Source organism: Schistocerca serialis, chromosome 2 (genome assembly GCF_023864345.2).
Source record: "Schistocerca serialis cubense isolate TAMUIC-IGC-003099 chromosome 2, iqSchSeri2.2, whole genome shotgun sequence".
NCBI classification, from domain to species: Eukaryota; Metazoa; Arthropoda; class Insecta; order Orthoptera; family Acrididae; genus Schistocerca; species Schistocerca serialis.
In genome coordinates this window covers 1053405330-1053417631 of record NC_064639.1, presented here as the reverse complement: position 1 = coordinate 1053417631, position 12302 = coordinate 1053405330, and positions in this window count along the sequence as shown.

Below are 12302 nucleotides of genomic sequence, written 5' to 3'. Positions count from 1 at the left end.
AGTTGCTGACCTGCTATTTTGTAGCTAAATGATAAAGGATCTATCTTTCTGTATATTCGCAGCACATTACACTTGTCTACATTGAGATTCAATTGCCATTCCCTGCACCATGCGTCAATTCGCTGCAGATCCTCCTGCATTTCAATACAATTTTCCATTGTTACAACCTCTCGGTACACCACAGCATCATCTGCAAAAAGCCTCAGTGAACTTCCGATGTCATCCACCAGGTCATTTATGTATATTGTGAATAGCAACGGTCCTATGACACTCCCCTGCGGCACACCTGAAATCACTCTTACTTCGGAAGACTTCTCTCCATTGAGAATAACATGCTGCGTCCTGTTATCTAGGAACTCCTCAATCCAATCACACAATTGGTCTGATAGTCCATATGCTCTTACTTTGTTCATTAAACGACTGTGGAGAACTGTATCGAACGCCTTGCGGAAGTCAAGAAACACGGCATCTACCTGTGAACCCGTGTCTATGGCCCTCTGAGTCTCGTGGACGAATAGCGCGAGCTGGGTTTCACATGACCGTCTTTTTCGAAACCCATGCTGATTCCTACAGAGTAGATTTCTAGTCTCCAGAAAAGTCATTATACTCGAACACAATACGTGTTCCAAAATTCTGCAACTGATCGACGTTATAGATATAGGTCTATAGTTCTGCACATCTGTTCGACGTCCCTTCTTGAAAACGGGGATGACCTGTGCCCTTTTCCAATCCTTTGGAACGCTACGCTCTTCTAGAGACCTACGGTACACCGCTGCAAGAAGGGGGGCAAGTTCCTTCGCGAACGTCATAATTTATAGTTTATGCACTAGTTAATTACAATTATAAGGTCTCAGTAGTACGCCACATGCAAAGTAAGTACAAACTGTCCTGTTTTACACCCTTTACTGGAGATACCAAATTGGTACCAACTGCACTCGTAAATTTTTCGAGGGCTTGGGTATCTAGAGTTAATTGAATATTGGTTATGGGATATTACTCTCCATTCACAGGCCCTCGAGAGCCCATCGGTAGCGACTAATCGCCTTGTCATTCTCCGCTACTGACGTCATTGGGTGTAGTATGGAGGGCATGGGATCAGCATACCATTCTCCCGATCGTTGTCAGTTTTCTTGACAGGGAGCCGCTACTAACCGGTCAGTCTACTCCTCCGTTGGCGTCACGAGTCTGAGTGCAGCTCGTTCCACTTCTCTCACCAAGGAAAAATCCCTGGCAGTACCAGGAATCGAACCCTGATCCTCTGTATGGCAGTCAGCCGTGCTGACCACTCAGTTACAGAGGCGATCAACGATCAACAAATGTAATCCATTGCTTTGTAGCGCTCTGAGGCGTTCAGCAAACCTTTTTCTAAGATTTCTGTATGTCTATCCTTATGAATACGGATTGAGAAGAGTTTGGTATATGCCTCATCTGCTGGATTTGTCAGTGGGTGTCCCCTGTGTTTTTAGTTTTTTCTCTGTCATACTGTCAGTTCGGTGTCCAATTATGTGAACTGCTTCAACATTTTAGGTGAGTATTTGTCATTTTATTTTGTGTGCGACTTCCTCTTCTGCTGTGTCTTGTGTGCCATCACTATCTATATATTGGGTACCTCTCTGTTGTGTAGGGCCTTGTCTGTGCATGGCGTGTTCATTGCTTGTGTGTTTGGGTATACCACTATTGAGTTTTCTGCCATGTGGATGTTGCAGTCATCCTCTACTGATATTTGTTTCATTGTGTTCAGTCCTTTGCTAGTAGTACTGTACTGTGGTCAGGTTGTGCCTCTCTTCCACTCGATCTGAGGAATCGTACTTTGATGGTAAATGGCGCGGTGGTGTTCATTTCGACAGGTGTTCATTTCGACAGGTGTTCATTTCGACAGGTGTTCATTTCGACAGGTGTTCATTTCGACAGGTGTTCATTTCGACAGGTGTTCATTTCGACAGGTGTTCATTTCGACATTACACAAATAACTAATTTTTAGTTATCAGCACAAAAACATGCACTTCAAACGAATACCCAAACAAGAGACTGGTCCCAAATTACAATATCATTGTGATCAAATACAGGTACTTCAAAATGTGCAATGATTTAAACGAATACAAAATAGCATTAGAACAATAAATTACGCAATACTCACCTACGGCGTGAATTTCGAATTGATAGTTACAACCAATAAACTTCAACCGGCCCCACCAAAACGTTAGTTTGAATAACAGGGCCCAACATAATACATAGAAATCAAAATGAACTTTAAAGGTAACTGGTTAAACCTACAAATGTCCTTGAACTAGCGTACAGTGATGGCCCTCCAATAGGCCACACAAGGTAAGATGACTCTCTTAGTGTCACCTAAGAACGGCAACAGTCTGTAGCGAACACATTCACCTTGTAAATTAAACAGCGGCATCAGTCACCCAGTGCAGCTTGCCTGACTATTGGTTTCTTCATCATAAAAACCGAAAACAATTACCTATAAAGATTACAAAACCATTAACATACAGGAAAACCAAGAATGGATGGTTATTATACCGAACGAATTTGTGAGGTGACTGTACTCACATGTAGTTTGTAACGCCGGAAATGCATATCCTCCTATTTCCATCTATTGTATTATAATTTGTTTTCCTTATTTTTGTTACCTGAATATATGACATTTCTGTGTCTTTACATATTGTAATTGTTTCACTATTTGTATATATATACATATATATATATATATATATATATATATATATATATATATATATATATATTTATATATTTATATTTATGCATTTATGTCGATGTATAATTGGTTTGTTTCGTAAATATTATTTGTATTTTTACGCTGGGTCTTGCCTAGGGAAAACTGCAATCGAACGATTACATCGATAGGTCGTGTGAAGAATCAAAGTGTGTAGGATCTTTGGTAGTGTTAACCCTGCCGCGTGGAGCGCGGGCAGAGCATGAGGGAGTCTGGCTGGAGTAGCGAGTGGAGCAGGTGTGTTGTGTGACGCTCCCGCGAGTTGCCGCGCTTTCGGGGTTTGGCAGCATGTAATTGCGCTCGACTTGCGATGATAGTTTCTGACATGGTGTCGCGGACGGGAAGCATTAGCTGGCGCACATCAAGAGCCCGTTTCGTCTGGTGACCGTGTCGAGAAGAAGGCGCGCCAACATCCAGCTTCTGCAACAGCGACGGCCGACAATGAGTGACTGTCGCCACCTCCTCGATCGACGGCTTCAAACCTTCAATCAACCAACAAGGAAGACTGGAAGCACGTAAAGTTTCAGAACTGTATGGCAGACCTCAGCTTTTCAAACTGTTCAAATCACAAAATTACAGCAACGTAGCATGAACCTTTGTTGCTCATTGTCCCAATTGCATTGCCAAGCAGGGTCCCTTCCTTTTCCGAAATGAACCCGAGTGTCGTTGAAATTCAAACGCCGGCATAATTCCATTTCACTGCTTTAATTTAAAAGTTCAGTTTAAGTATTCATAGCTGGCTACAATATTTAGATTACGCAAGCACAAATTAAGAGTGCGAGTTTTGATACCGTATTTTAGCTTACCTGTGACTGCAGCTCAGCTTGGTACATACTAAATCTTACTATTGTTAATTGTTCAGAATCATTTAATTCAAGTTCAAAGCTAAATCTCTTATTTCTAAATTGCGTAGATTCAAGTAGCTTTTGGAATGATTGTTGAGGTAGTCCAAGACTAACCGTATTTTACTGAATTTCGATGTGCTTAAGAAAGAAAGCTTCTTATTAATTTCAGTCACTAAATTAACTTTCAGTTTTCCGGTTTTATTAATTCTTTTGCTAAATTAAGTCAGAGTGCAGCGAAAGTTATTACTTCTGACAAACTTTCAGTTTTCACACTACACGTGTCAACCTTCAGTTGCCACGCTTCTAGTGCTAATTATATGTGTAATTACCTTTCTTTTTCAGTTACTATAGTAATTGTCCTTAGGACTGGCGACCGTAATTTCCCCCAAATCTCAAATATCTAATTACCGCTAGTTAATTGTTAACGTAACGGCCACACATTTACTTTCTTCATTAACTTTACCCCTTTTCAAAATTAATTTCGACCAGTTTCATTTGCATTTTTCCTTTCATTTATATGTAACCCTTTCCTCCCTCTTTACAGACAGATTAACTTCGGTGACGATTGCTTTTCCCAAATTTCCATTAGGTACACGCGGTTTAATTTTTCACTGTCATTAAGGTCGATAAGTGAGGGGGAGGTTACAAGTTACAGATGAAAACAGAACGCTCTCGTCATATACAATAACTTCTTAAAAATTACAGGTATTACACTGACAAACAGTGGTACTTGTTGTGGTGTCACCGCCAGACACCACACTTGCTAGGTGGTAGCCTTTAAATCGGCCGCGGTCCGTTAGTATACGTCGGACCCGCGTGTCGCCACTGTCAGTGATTGCAGACCGAGCGCCGCCGCACGGCAGGTCTAGAGAGACTTCCTAGCACTCGCCCCAGTTGTACAGCCGACTTTGCTAGCGATGGTTCACTGACAAATTACGTTCTCATTTGCCGAGACGATAGTTAGCATAGCCTTCAGCTACGATATTTGCTACGACCTAGCAAGGCGCCATTATCATTTGCTATTTATCTTGTGATGCATGTACCGTCAGACCGATGTTCACCAATTATGGATTAAAGTTAAGTATTCCAGAAGCTACGTACCTTTTTTGCTAGTCTCTATTCCTTTAACTGTTCCAGACCTCACGCCAGCCTGCGTGAGCTTAAACGCGTGCCTTTCGGCTATCTCATAGTGGCTTGGCTGTCTTGCCAAGTCACAACACTTGTCACTAAAAATTGTAGCTACGAGACTTAGTGCGCGGTACGCCGCTAAGGTTTGTAAGAGGAAACAGGCACTGGAGGTGGAATCAGACTCAGAGGCTCACAGGGTGAAGTTTCCACAACGTGGATACGAATAAGACTCGCCATCTGTTAACAATCAAAGAAATCAGCTGCTTACATTAACAAAAATATTTTAAATAGCATATAAGTGTTCATCTGGCAAGTCAGCAGTTAGTACTACGCAAAATAAAAGTTTATACGGGACAATGCAATAGGAAATATTCTATACATTTCGTGTGAAAACGAATCACAATGTTATAAATGAAAAAGATAGAGGAAGTCAACGTTGTAGAGTCTACTGTGAGGAAGGCCTTCAGACTTAATAGACTCAAATAATTAGAAATCTTGAAACACTTTTCTCAAATGAAGGTTTCACTCTGAATAAGCAGTTGAAGCTAAGTAATAAAAATTTATCTAGTAGCGTAAAGCCGTTACTTAGAACAATCTAAAATTAGCTCCTCATTTTTCGCGGAGTAGAAGTTACTTTATGTTACGAGAACATTTGTTGGTACATCGGTTTTCATCTGTCACTACCTTTGAGAATAACCACATCATAAATTTTTTCGGTATAGTAACCATCTGTTCTTGGTTTTGTAATCTTTATAGGTATTCGTTTTGGTTTTTCTAGTGAAGACACCCACAGTCAGTGTCGAAACCAGGTCAAGTTAAATCTTATTGCAGTCGGTTGGCTGTATTATATAACCCATATGTTTGACCCGCTGCCCTCCCTTCAGTCTCTGTAGGGGCCTTCCAGAATTAATTTACAATAGGGCTACTCCATACGAGCTATGTCCCACATATCAAGATGGTTCACCTAGCCAATTAAAGCAACTCCATTTCAGAACAGACTGCCTCTAGCACAATACTTAAATTAACTTTATGCTTGGGGGAAGCATCACAGTCTTGAAACGGTTTTGTTTGAAAAATTTGAACTCTTATAACTTCGCTTGGTCTGAGGATTTTTTACGAGAAAGTTGACCGGCATCACAAAGCGAAAACCTGCGCGTGGCAAGAGTTTCCCCATCAGATTATCTTCCCTACGGCTGGCTGCCCCTAAATTCTTAAACCCAACTCTGCCTCCTGTCTCCCAGCATTATACCGGCGCTCTAGCGTCTCATGGGCGAGCGTTGCATTACTCTTCGCGCTTCTAGTTAGCCCGAAATCGCGCAGCGTCAGGTTTCACGGAGAGAAGGTCGTTTAGCGACCAAAGATTTGATAAGTTGGAGTTTCGCCTAAACCCTAAAGGAAGCATAAGGGCGGCCAGTGCTTGTGAGCCTTTTGCATGGCGGTATTGTACGTATACCTCAACCAAGGTATGACGAAACACAATGAGGGCTACGACTAAATTCCGGTTCACTTGTTCAGCAAATACCGATTAGGTAACTAACATCCTACATGGACCAATGATCGCAAACATAGACTGCAGGCATTTGACAGTAATATGGGCAGTAGTATCACGTGACGAGATCAATCAACAAAAACGCGTAAATGCGACCGCACAGATGGCATGCAATGGTGTCCGTCTCGTGAACATGGGAAAAGCCCCCGTAATCAACGTACATCCTCTCCATGTGATGATAAACTACTTCAGAGGCCAGGAACCCTTGGCGTGTTAAATCTTACTAATCACAAACAACTTGCAGCACGATAGGAGAGCCTTGATCTGTTTGTCCATGGCCTTCCAGATAAAGTGATCCCTAGTCTTCATCCTGGTCTTAGACATCCTCAGATGATCGCCTTACCTTCGTGGGAATACTTGAAAACCAGAGACACTAAGTCCTTGGATAAAACTATTTATGACTTACTCCCGTGTGCGACACAGAAGATCCCTTCCCTTTTATCGGGTATGGCCGAACAGCTTCCTGATTTTCTCCTTCAGCTCACTTTGCTCTGGGTCCAAATCCTGTTGTTCGATGGCACCTTTAAAAAGTAGAGGACACCCACTTAGGACAGACTGTGTCATCTGTGGCACCCTACTGACTGAGTACACAGGCCCCTTCGTCTGGGAGATAATTTTGTTCCTCCTCGAACATGCTACTTAAACAGTCTGCTACAATATTGTCAGTACTACATTTGTGCATAACCCTGAACTGAAACGCAGAAATTCTCAAGCCCCACCCTACGATACGTCCGGTGCATCTAGGTCTTGTTAGAACCCAGCTGAGGGCCTGATTATCCATTTCTAACAACAATGCATGGTGTCGAAGATAGATTTTAAATTTTTCAATTACGAACAACACTGGCAGAGCACGGAGCAATAGTTGTTTTTCCAGTGAGGCGACGGCACGTGAAGCATAAGAAATAAGGAATAGGCTACTACCCCCCACCCCCCTTATGACCAGCACCACTATTCCCCTGCAAAAAGTCATCCACAACAGCCGCCATAAATGTGTTGTGTTAGAGTAAACTCCTTGCTGGGGTGCTCCCCACTAAAATTTCCTCCACTTGTCCCTAAGGCCATTAAGGGCTGCCGCTAGCTGAGTCAAGTTGGAAATAAATTTTCTAAAAGCATACTACATGCCAACGAAACGAAAAACTGCCCTTGTATTCTTTAGGGGTAGCAATGACTAAATTGCCTTAGTATGACCATATATGCTGACATTCTGATCAGGGTACCAAAAGGAAAATCTTAGCTTGCATGAACATCACTTTTGATGGCATGATGGTGAATCCAGCACTGTGAGGATGCAGTAGAACTTTCCTAATGTGCTCAAGATGTTCATCGGAACGTTCGCTGAAAATTACATCATCTGGGTACTGGTAAAGACAACAAAGTTTCAGATCCAAAATAAACTTACCCAAAATTCTAGAGAGAACAGTGTCTGCCATAGACAGTCCAAATATAACAGTGTTACATTCATAAAGACACCAGTCAGTGGTAAAAGCCATTATCGATGCTGAGTCTTTGACTAGTGGAATCCGGCAATACGCTTTTTCTCTTCAAGGGTCGATAATCTACAGTGGGATGCACCCTGTCCTGCCCCTTGGGCACAACAAATATGGGGGAAGAATAAGGTGATCTAGACAGCCTGATCACTCCGTCTCTCAACATATCGTCAGTGGAAATTCTCAGTTGCGTAGCAGGATGTGGAGAGAGCTAGTACAGCGGATGCCTACTGATAAATTGTCTGTAAACTGTTTTCTATTCTTCCCCTTTCACTTTGCCCAAACGATCAGAAAAAAACATCACGTAACCGACTACACCACTGGTGGAGCTGTCAGCCCTGTTCAAGGTATAAATGACTGAAATGATAACCCTCAGTCTCAACCACATCCATCATAACCCATCCGGTTTACTTAGAGATTATTTCTCCCCATTTATGCTTACAAAATCCATAACTGTGAGCCGTATCGAACCCAAAGGAAAACTTGCCCTCCTCCAGTCGTGAATTATACCCATATGTCGGATAAATTCAGCCCCCAGAATGTTGGGAACCGAAGAATTGAGCGCCACCTTGGCTTTAATGGACGAGGTAAGTTTTTGAATCTGCACCTTAATGTGAACCTCCCCTAATACTTGAATTTCCACAGAATTCGCGGCCCTAAATGACTGCCTCGCCAGATAGCTCAGTAAACTTGTATATTGAATGGCATGCCTGTTATCAATCTTCATTGAGGAAGCTAACGTCCGGAATTCTCAAGTGCGCGTACTGGCTCCCTCTTAAAACTTCCACCCATGAATGGCACCCTTAAACTAGGTGTCATTATGCCCCTGTACGAAACGGAACCCTCGGCGAAATACCCTTCCCCCTGTGTTATATATACTTCAAGCTTGGCTGCTGACAATTCCTTGCCGAGTGACCCTTAAGCCGGCCGCTGCGGGCGAGCGTTTCTAGGCGCTTCAGTCCAGAACCACGCTGCTGCTACGGTCGCAGGTTCGAATTCTGCCTCGGGCATGGATGTCTGTGATGTCCTTAGGTTAGTTAGGTTTAAGTAGTTCTAAGTCTAGGGGACTGATGACCTCAGATGTTAAGTCCCATAGTGCTTACAGCCATTTGAACTATTTGTGACCCTTAACATGCAACATATAACACTGGTGATTTGGTCACTGAAGGCGACTCTAGACCTGTAAGTGGGTTGCATTTTCTCGTAAATAGTACGAATAATTTCATGTTCCTGCAAATCTAGACTCTAACTGTATCCTTTACTCTCTTTATGTACTCTTCCAGTAACTTAACATGCCATGTACACCAAAATAATCCTTTCCTGTTAACTGATGACACCCCCATGCAGATAGATAGTTGCTACATATTACCCACCTAAATTCTGAAAAGGGCAAATTGTTTTGTATCACCTTCGTCAGTTACTGTTCCAATCGCCCCTTGACTATCAGACACAAAATTTAGTAAAACTGAACCTCACTCGCCTGACGTTGTGGCCGAGCGGTTCTAGGCGCTTCAGTCTTGAACTGCGCTGCTGCTACAGTTGCAGGTTCGAATCCTGCCTCGGGCGTAGATGTCTGTGCTGTCCTTAGGTTAGTTAGGTTTAAGTAGTTCTAAGTCTAGGGGACTGATGACCTCAGATGTTAAGTCCCATAGTGCTTAGAGCCATTTGAACCATTTTGAACATCACTCAAACCAAACATTTCATCAAGATCCCGCAGTTCCAAAAGAAAATACAGCGATTCGTCAGCTCCCTCACTACACGTCACTTACACTACTCCCCCAAGCAGTCCAACTGAAGATTTACGTAATACAGTAAACAAACCAGAGGAATAGACATAAAAATTTTTGACTAATTGGTTCTCCCAGTACCGGTACCGCAGATAAGGTTCGCCCCCCCCCCCCTCCACACAATAGTCACCAGTACAATTTATTACTTTCTGCGTTCTCCCAGCCAAGACGTCAACCGAACTCATGTAACTGTTTACCGCTCATATCCTCCATGTTGACACTATGCAAATCCCAAAACCTGTTAACGTAATGTGTCACTCATGCCCTAATTCTACTGATCTGCGAACGTGAAGGCTCAGCCGTTTCAAAAAAGAATATTGACGAAACAAGCTCCTCTAGTGCACACTGAATACTGGCAACGGCGTTACTGACCTCGGCCATTTTCAGGGTAGGCGGGGTCATGGCGCTGTCGGGTGCCTCCCCGAGCCGGCACGCCAGCTCAGCCACGCTCCCGGAAACATCACATCCTCTAATCGACAACTCATAAATAATTTCCTCATTGTGAAGTTCAGTGATACCACGCACCTCCGGCACCACCCTCACAGGCATTCTGAAACTGTCCAAATGGTGATATCCAGAAAAACAAAGCGAATAACACAAAATTACTTGTTAAAATTCAGAAAAATTTTAAGTTCAACCCCAGTCCCAATCTTACAAAATTCCTGTTATGCACATCTCCCACCACATTCAGAACCACACTCTGCTACAAACGTTTAACGGTAGATGGAGTGTTGGTGTTGGGTTCGAGATGCGTGTGCAGTAACATTAGACGAATAACAAATTTTATTTACCAATGCAAAAACATGCACTTATAACCAATACCCAAGCAAGAGGCTACACCCAAATTACAATTTCATTATGGCCATAGATATCAACCGCAAAATATACAATTATCTAAAACAATAACAATTTAGATGATTTAAAAGGCAGTGAAGCAGGGTTGTAACTCATTTCCGATGTTATTCAATCTGTACACTGAGCAAGCACTAAAGGAAACCAAACAAAAATTTGAAGAAGGAATTAAAGTACAGGGATAAGAAATAAAAACTCTGATGTTTACTGATGACACTGTAATTGTCAGAGACAGTAAAGGACTTGCAAGAGCAATTGTATGGGATGGATAGTGCCTTGAAAGGTGGATATAAGATGAACATCAACAAAAGCAAAACAAGTATAATGAAACCAGGTGAAGCTGAGGGAATTTGATCAGAAAACGAGACAATTAAAGTAGTAGATGAGTTTTGCTATTTGGGCAGTAAAATAAAGGATGATGGCCGAGGTAGAGAGGATATAAAATGAAGACTGGCAATGACAAGAAAAGCACTTCTGAAGAAGAGAAATCGAATATAGATTTAAGTGTTAGGAAGTCTCTTCTAAAAGTATTTGAATGCAATGTATCCACGTGTGGAAATGAAACATGGACATTAAAAACAGTTTAGATAAGTAGAGAATAGAAGCTTTTGAAATGCGGTGCTACTGATGAATGCTGAAGATTAGATGGGTAGATCGTGTAACTAAGGAGGAGCTACTGAACAGAATTGGTGAGAAAAGGAGTTTGTGGCACAACCTGACTAGCAGAAAGGATCGGTTGATAGGTCACATCCTGAGACGTCAAGGGACCACCAACTTAGTATTGGATGGAAGTGTGGGGGTAAAATTGTAGAAGGTGACAAAGAAATGAATACTATAAGCAGATACAGACGAATGTAAGCTGCAGTAGTTATTCGGAGATGAGGCTTGCTCAGTTAGAGTAGCATAGTGAGTTGTATCAAACCAGTATTCGTACTGAAGCTCATAACAACAGCAATTTAGAACAATAAAATTACACAGAACTACCACATAGTTGAATTTCCAGTTAACAGTCACAACCAATTAACTCAGAATAAAAACAGCTGAAGATGCAACCTATCCGTCTTAAAGCCATATATTGACTCACAGCATCTGGATATGCTTCCATTTTCCGTTTCATACGGCCTCATGACGGGTGGGGTACAAATACAGATACTTTTACGTAGGTTTCCGTACTTTTAGCTCATTTCACCTGCGTAGTCTTGCTAGGTAGGACAATGATCCTTCATCTGTTTGTTCCTATTTGATTAGTTCCTTGTTTTATAGAAAATCTGATGATGCACCAAAAGTGTGAAACGCATCATTGATATTAAATAACTTCGCAACCACGACTGTTTTTACTCTGAAATAATTCGAAACTGGTTGCTGTAGCGCACTGCCACAATTGAATGGAATAATTTTTACAACCAATTGACTTCGTCGGTCGCACAAGAAGCGAGACAGCCTTAGCTTGAATAGGAGGACCCAACAGAATACGCAGCAACCAAATTGAAAAATAAAGGTAATTGATTCAACTGGCAAATGTTCTTGGACTAACTCACTAACATATAGTGACGGCCGCCCAATAGCCCACACAAGGTGACACGAGTCTTTAGTTTCAACTGATAATAAATAACAAGTCTGAAGTGAATACATTCATCTTGTACCGAATGGTTATATTTAAACTGACAGTGTTCGGAGTGCTGCAGTGCATACTCTTTCCCATAGAGTATGTATATCTATGACATGAACATAGTCCGCTGCGCACGTTCTCAATATCAAACCGGGCTAGTCACGTGATTTTGGGACGACACTGGCTGTCTACAGTTTGCGGTAATAGCAGAATTTAAATATTATAGGTATTCGTCTTGTTTTATATACGTTTCTGTACGTTTGAGTTTTAGAAGCAGTGTTACGGTGTTTTTCTTACTTGTC